Source organism: Microcebus murinus, chromosome 14, assembly GCF_040939455.1.
Source record: "Microcebus murinus isolate Inina chromosome 14, M.murinus_Inina_mat1.0, whole genome shotgun sequence".
Lineage (NCBI taxonomy): Eukaryota > Metazoa > Chordata > Mammalia > Primates > Cheirogaleidae > Microcebus > Microcebus murinus.
In genome coordinates, this window is record NC_134117.1 from 33,366,735 (window position 1) to 33,374,780 (window position 8,046).

Here is an 8,046-nt window from a genome sequence, read left to right on the forward strand (position 1 = left end):
TACCACACTGTCTTGACTGCGATAGCTTTATAGTAAGTCTTTAAGTCAGGTAGTGTCAGTCCTCCAGCTCTGTTCTCCTTCAGTATTATACTGGCTATTCTAGGTCTTTTGCCCCTCCATTTAAACTCTAGAGTCGGTTTATTATTACCTACAAAATAACTTGCTGGGATTTGGATTGAGATTATAATGATCTATGAATCCAGTTGGGAAATTCTGACAATATTGAGCCTTCCTACACATGAACACGAAATATATCTCCATTTATTTAATTCTTCTTTGATTTCTTTTATCAGAGTTTTATAGTTTTCCTCATATAGATCTCATACATATTTTGTTAGATGTATACCTAAGTATTTCATTTCTTTTTTGGATGCTAATGTAAATGGTATTGTGTTTCTTTTTTTTTTTTTTAAATTTCAAATTCTACTTGTTCATTCCTGGCATACAAAAAAGTGACTGACTTTTGTATATTAACCTTGTATTCTACAACCTTGCTATAACTGCTTATTAGTTCCAGAAGTTTTCTTGTCAATTCTTTCAGATTCTCTACATAGACAATCACATCATCTTCAAACAAAGACAGTTTTATTTCTTCCTTCCCAACCAGTATGCCTTTAATTTCCTTGTTTTATTGCCACATGTTTTTCCATTAATAATTTATTTGTGTCATGATGAGGGTGATCAAATAATTTATTATTCAAAAAAGGAATTTCTTTTAGAATAAAAACAGATAATTATTTGTTCAAATATTATCCCATAATTAAACCTGGATAGCAGCTGTGAACTGGGACTGTCTGGGGCAATTTGGATGTATGGTTGCCTATCTTGCTCCCATCCCTCCTATGTGAGGATGGCCTGGTGCATTAACTACGCTTCTACGCCCTCCCTTGATCTTCAGGCCCTTCCTCTCCACTGGCAGCCACTCTATCCACACTCTCAGGCCTTCCTATGGTTTTGTTTTGAAGAACGCTTCATTGACATTCTCATTGCCTCAACTGATTGTCCCCTCCAACTCTCAAATTTTCATGGTCTAGTCACAGTTTACATCTCCATTTTTTTTCCATCCAGGAACCCCTCAGGTACTTAGATGATTTCTGTCCCCAGTGCCCAACTGACCCTGCTCCTCAAAGTCTACTGACAATGGTCTCCTTGACAAATCTAATGCCTTTTACCCAGTCTTCAGTCTTGGCCCCTCTACCCTATCAAGCTCCTCCAAATTCTCCTTCCTTGCCTTCTTTTACTCTAGCTTTTCCTCATTCTCTTCCTGCTTCTTTCTTAGCATCCTGTCTCCTTCTATCTCCCTCCAAGCCCACAAATACTGGCTTTCCCAAGGCTCAACTCTGGCCTTTTATTCTTCTCACCTACCCTCTGAACTGTTCTCACAGGTTCACCATCCCCTTCCATAAAGATCCCTCAAATCTTTCCCTATTTTTTATGTCTTTCATCCATCTGTATGGTCTGTAGGCACAAAAAAGTTAATATATCCAAATCCAAACTTACAGTCACCTCCAATTAATTAGACAAATATTTATTGATTTCATAATACTTACAGGTGTTTTACTAGGCCCTTTCTGACTGCCTATTTCAATCCCCATCATTGCCATCTTAAGTCACTTGGCATCTGTCTTTGACTTCTCCCTCAACTCCCACATCCAATTAGGCAACAAGATCTGCTGAATTTACTTCTACAGTTTTTTGCCCAACCCACCTGCACCTACCCTAATTCAGATGCTCATTGCTTCTCTTCTGGAGACTATTTTAATAACTCCTAACTGGACTATCTGTGGCTTTCGTGATGCAGATTAATCTCTTAAAACATAGTTCTGATCACATCATTCCCCCACTTAAAATACCTCCGACAGCTATCTACTGCCTGCTAAACAGACTCTTTAGCTCAGCATTCAAAATTATTCACAATATGGTCCTAATCTTCCCATGCAGCCTTCTCTCCCATTATACTGCCTCCAGGCTCCTCAACCCCCAGTTTGACTACATTCTTTTCTGCTCCTGGATAAGCCCTTACATCCTTTCCTTCAAGTCTTAGTTCAATCTGGTTCCCACGTCTCTGCCAGCTGAAGTCCTACCAATTCTTTAAGGCCTTGCTCAAAGTTCCTTAATTAAGGCTTTCCCAATTTTTGTGGCTAGAAGTAGTTTCTCCTCCTCTTGGAGAAGGAATTCACAAAGTATTTTCTTTATACCTAACAGTTCTTCCATGTCATATAGGCTTTGGTTATCTGTCTTACACTCTCTACATGACTCAAGCCTCTCAAAGAAAGGGTGTCTATGTCTGACTAACCCATATACTCCTTACACTGCTTTATATATAGTAAGCTGAATGAGAGGTTGAAATATTCATGTTAACTTTGTATCTATCATACAGCATATAAAATAATGAAAATGTACTTAATATCATCATAGTTAATGAAGACAAATTCTTGGGAAGGCCTAGAAACTAACCATTCTCGCAGTTCCTCTTACTGGAGCAAGGATATATGAATCAATTTATTTAAACTAAAATTGCAGGAGAATTGTACATTCTTTATTAGTTCCTAAAACCACAGAGTTGGACAAGTTCTTAATGATCATTTCATTCCCCTCCCTCAATCCCAACCACCAATTCTCCAGTTAAGAAAACTGAAGCTTTGAGAGATTACATAGTTACATAATTAAGTAATCATAACTATAGCAATTATCACTTATTAAGGGCCTCATATATTCTGTATAACAGGTGCTTTATATACATTATCTCAGTTTCACAACAATCCTTCTAGGTAAATGGTATTACCCCCACTTTAGAGATGACAGAATGCCCCCAAAAGTTAAGTAACTTGCTGCAGAGAGCCCTGCTTGTTAGGGGCAGAGCTGAGTTTCAGTCCCAATTCTGATTGGCTTCAAAGTCTAGGCTTTTCTATGAGACACTGTGACAGAGGCAAGACCTACCCAATGTTCTGACTCCATCTCCTACTGTCTTTCCAGTGAATAATTATGCCAAGTAAGCAAAGATGCACACTTACAAGTCTTAAGTGATTTTTTTCTTAAATCTTGGAGGCATGAAAATTAAACACTAGCTTCATATCTACAAAAGTTCTAAGGTTAATTCTAAGATAATTTACTGCCAATATCTGATTGTGTCATTAGAAAACTTCTTCACTCTGGAAAAGAGATATGTTTTCCTGGTTTTTACTTCCTAAATATATTTTGAACTTAAACTCCATTTGTCCAACCACAGTCAACAAGCATTTTATTTTGTTGAGCCTCAAGATGTCCAAGGCACATGAGAGGATACAAAGCTAAGTATGACATGATTTAACTCTGAGAGTTCACTAGCAAGAGGCAGACAATCAGCTAATGGTAGGAACCATTCCTCATCACCTATGAGAGGTCTGGCTCATCCAGGGGCTTCCAACCACTTAAGCCCTTGAGTGGGAGTCAGGACTCTTGGTTCTAATCCTGGCCCTGCATCTTAGGCAAGTCATCTCACTGTGCCTTAGTTTTCTTAGCAAAGGGATCGATAAAAGGGAATGAACTGTGCCAAGTAATTTCAAGGTCCCTTTTAGCTCTAAAATTCTATCATTTCTGAGCTTACTCTTAAGAGATTACGCTTCTGAAAGTGATCACAGCTACTATGATGAAAAGGGAACTACTAGATGTCCTCTCTTTCTTTAGGAGTGACTTCAGAAATACTGAGTTCTGAAAATATTGCTACAGATTGAAGCTGATTCACATGCCTCCAAAGTTTATTATTTGTAAGAATGTAAAGTTTATCAAAATTTATCCTCAAAAGGAGTATTAAATACAACATTCAAGTCCTTCCACCATATCAATGACTTATGATAGCTTTAATTCTTTACAATCCATTTAAGATGTTTAACATATAATTTTAAATAATTCCTGTTATGTACTCCTCTGTGAAGTTACTGACATTAACGACAACAAATCAGAGTTAAGCTTCTGCAGAATAAATCTTGTATTGGTTTGGTTAAATTAATGCTTCATATTAAATGCTACCTACCTACCTACTATGGACCTTCCAAAACCGCAGCTAAATTTGAGGATGGTTTCCTGGTAGTAGGGAGGGAGGGAGGAATATAGTAATATCAGTATTTCAAATATTTCACATACAGGACTGTGGGAATTTAACTTTGCTGATTCCATTTCAGTATCCTGCACTTTTTTTTTTTAGCTAGCACAGATTATATTTTTAATCATCCACCAACTTATGCAGTAATATACTTTCTCTTGACAGGGATCCACATTACTTATCTTTCTTCATACTAAGTATCTTAGGATATCATGTCCAAACCCATCTTGTGCTGCAAGTTAACAGCACAGAGGAGAAACAAACCAAAAGAAAACCAGAGGGGAAAAAAAGAAAGAAAGAAAATTAGAACTAACTGTGCCAACTTGGTGACTTGCCCACAAAAGGCACTAAATTTCAACTGTCAAAGACAGTCCTACCAAGAAATCAGGAAAAGAATTTGTTCATTCACTAGTCAACAAATACTGTATGCTTAATATATGCCAGGCACTGTCGTAGATGCTAGGGTTATAGCAATGAACAAAACAGGCAAAAATACCTGCCATAATGGAAATTACATTCTAATAGGAGGAGACCAGACTTAAAGAACACCTAAACAAAATAGTATCAGATAGCAATTAAGTGCTATAAAGAAACTAAAATAGGACTATGGGGTGGTTGGAGGGGGTCAAAAGTTATAAATAAAGGGCCTTGCTGAGCAGATCCCATTTGAGGTGAGTCCTCAATAAAGAGAAAACTTTACTCAATCCTACACATGTAGGGTGGAGTGGGAATGAGTAAAATTAGTCATTAAGGGTGATCACACTGGGAGAAATTCTGTATTCATGAATGGCAAACTAGGTTCCTTTTAGGATTTGGCTTTTTAAAAAAGAACAACCTCAAAAAAACTAATCTTTAAGACTCTCTACTTAACGAGACACTTATTTTTCTTTTAAGATCTAGTAACTTTTTAAAAATTTCTAATTACTTTATAGTCATTTAAGTAGCCGCAATTACTAGATGGGCTCTGTCAGAGTTCAGTACCTCCCTCACGTGACACCATCCAAATCCTGAATGAGACAGGACCAGCGAACCAGCGCTCCTCCACCGACTCATTAATGCAACCAGGTGGAATTTTGTAACTCTTCCAGGAACGCGAAACAAGCCTTGGAGAATGCGGGGAACCTGACACCCCCAAAGTTACTGTGGAAAGGGGGGAAACTCCGCTGCCCTTTCGCACGAACTCTCCCCTACCCCACCGGGCGTCCTCACTGCAGCGGGGCCGCTGTCCCCGGGTCCGAGGCACACGGCGAGTACGCGCGCGTGTGCGCCCCGCATGAATCACCGCGGACGGGCCCGCGGGGCGATGATTCATTCACCGCCCGGGAGCTCACGGCCACACGTTTCGGGCGTACTATGACGGCCGCACACGCAGCAGCTCCCTTAATATTAAACAAATGTTTCAAAGTACAAACGCCTGGAGCCAGAAACGTGTAGACCCAGGCGAGTCGGCGGGGAGGAAACAGCACGTTTGGGCCGCTGTCGGAGTGTTCCCCGGGCGGGGAGGGGAGCGGCGGGCTCGTCCGTCCCTTCCCTCCCCCACCGGCCCCCACCCGGCACGCGCGGGCGGCGCCCGCAGGGGGCGCGGAGGGCGCACAGGTGGGTCCCGCCCGGCCCGGCCTCCGGCCCCTCCCTGCCACTCGCGGAAGGCCGACGCGCCCTCGCCAACGCGCCTCCCGCTCGCCCCTTCCCTCTCCGTGACATCTTATATAATAACCTGAGCTAATCAAAACGGAAGCGACGCGCGCTGCCGGGGCCCGTCTCCCCACCGGCGGCAGACGCCCGCGTCCCGAGCCCCCGGCCCCGAACTAGGCGCCCGGCGCGCGGCTGCCGCGCGGGGGAAGGGCCCGAGCGCCGACGAGGCTCGTCCCTCCCCGGCGAAGGCGCTGCTGTTGCCGGTCCCCGTCAGGAAGCCGCGAGCGTCACAAACTGCGTCAGCTTCTTCAAACACATTTCATGGTCTCCCTCCAGCCAGGGAGCCGCTGCTCCCGAGGCGGGGCCGCGGCCGGGCTAGAAGGCGCCCCTCCGGGGAGCAGAAAGTTCCTCGGGGCCCTCCCTCGCCCGCCCGGCGCCCGGCCCCGCCGCGCCTCCAGCCCCTCTCGGCGCGCCGCCCGCCGGCCCGCACCACTGTCAGGTTGGGCAACTTGTGACCCGGGCGCCGGGCGGCCCCTCCCGCGCGCAGGCTCGCCCAGCGCCGGGGGCCTCCCCACCCCCGGCCCGGCGGAAAACAGCCACGCCAGAAACTTCCCCGGGCCGCGTCGGGCGGGGAGGCGCCCTGGTCCCCGCGCATCGCCCTTACCTTGCTCTCGAGAGGCCACGATCCGGGCGGGCCGCGCGGGGCGCGTGGTGCGCGAGCGCGCGCGCGTGGGGCGGTAGGTGAGGGAGCCCGCGCCGGCGGGGGCGGGGCGGGGCGGCGGGGGTGCGGGCGGCGCTGGGCGGGGGCTGGGCCGGCCCGGCGGGCGGGCGGGCGCGAGGAGAGCGGGGCCCGCGGCGGCGGCGGCGGCAACGGCGGCGGCGGCAGGCGCGGGGCGAGCGCGCCGAGGGGGCGGAGGAGTTGCCGTGGGTTTGTTTACGCATTGCTGCCCGGCTCGGGGCACAGCCCGCACTCCCTGATTGGACACAAACTGGGGCACAGCCTCTCGCCGCCGCCCGCCAGGCCTCCGCGAGCCGCCGCGGCGCAGCTCCCGGAGCGCCCTGCCGGGCACGGCCCACGGCGGTGCCCAGGCCTGGAGGGGACAAGCCGCGGCGGCTTCCCAGGGAGGGCGTAGAGCCAGTTGTTCGCCCGGGGTTCGCAATCGCCCACCTGTAGTGGCCCGACCTTGGCAAGGAGAAATTCGAAACTTCTCTGGCTGGAGACTTCGTATCACACAGCTGCAGAAGGGGCACTTCCCCCGCCCCCCACCCCGACGGAGGAAGAATGCCCTTGAATAGATAGAAGAGCAGCTCCAGTGTTAATATGCGTCTTTGGCGATGCTCAAGTCCAGGCTTCCTGTATAAACTGCCCCCGCCGTGCCCCAGCTCCCGGCTCCTTTCCCTGCTTCCAGCTTCTCTGCTTCTAATCTCAAAGTTGCCCCCGCCCCCGCCAGAAGTGACCTTGCCACTGTGATGTTCGAGATCCTCTAATGACTCCCCAGGGCCTCAAGCTTTCATGCCTCAGTCTCAGAGTCCCCAACAGCTGGGCCTCCACCCTTCTGTCTCGTTTCCCTACACTCACCCCAAAGCCCCTGTCTACAGACAACACCTCACATGCCTCTGTCTTTTCACACTCAATTTTGATCTTGCTCTGTTCTCTGCCAGAAAACCCCGTAGCTACCTCCATCTGTCAAACTCTCCTAGACTCGGCTCCTTCCGTCTTCTGTGCAGCCTTCCCGATCCCCTGAGCAGAATCTTCCCTGTAGCTGGTATCTCAGTGACTTGGGGTCAGTTGTGTGTGCCTAGGCTGTTTCGCCGCTGGTCTGTGGATTCCTCAAGAAGAGGAGCCTGGTCTTAACTGGGCTCCAATGATGGAAGAAACGAAAGCTGTAAGAATAATATTGCCTCTAACTGTCTGCGGCTTTGATGGGACTAGAAAAACTCTAGTCTCTATCAAGAGGGTCTCCCGATAGACCGATCCACAAACCATCTTGCAGAAAGCAAAACATTTCCAAAAACTGAACATGCCCACCATTTTTCCTGTGTGTCTGTATATCCTCCCCACCACACCTAGCTGTGTGCCCTTTATACTCATAATGGCCACTTAAGAAACCCTTGGAGGAACAAAATCGAATTCTACAAAGATGTTCCATAAGCCAAGGCTCACAGTGATCAAAATGAATAGAATAAATCATGAAGGAATAGACATGAACCCAGTCATCGTACAGATAACTCCTAGGCTAAAAGCCCTCCAACCCTGATAGCTAGTGTGGATTTGTCGCTGTCTGATCAAACACTGGAGAAGTGGACCCTGACCCTTCTGGACTCCTGGGATG

The 8,046-nt window shown here is 47.2% G+C and overlaps 1 protein-coding gene across 3 annotated transcripts in view; it reads right to left on the reverse strand.

Annotated features, from left to right (window-relative positions):
- PCGF5 (polycomb group ring finger 5) overlaps positions 1-6,499 on the reverse strand; it is a 119,241-nt gene extending 112,742 nt beyond the window's left edge. For all 3 annotated transcript variants that reach the window (XM_076009984.1, XM_076009985.1, XM_012765638.3), the window contains exon 1: positions 6,378-6,499. The gene's annotated coding sequence lies outside the window, so the exon portion shown is untranslated. The remainder of the gene's footprint in view (positions 1-6,377) is intronic.
- Positions 6,500-8,046: the final 1,547 nt, after the last annotated feature.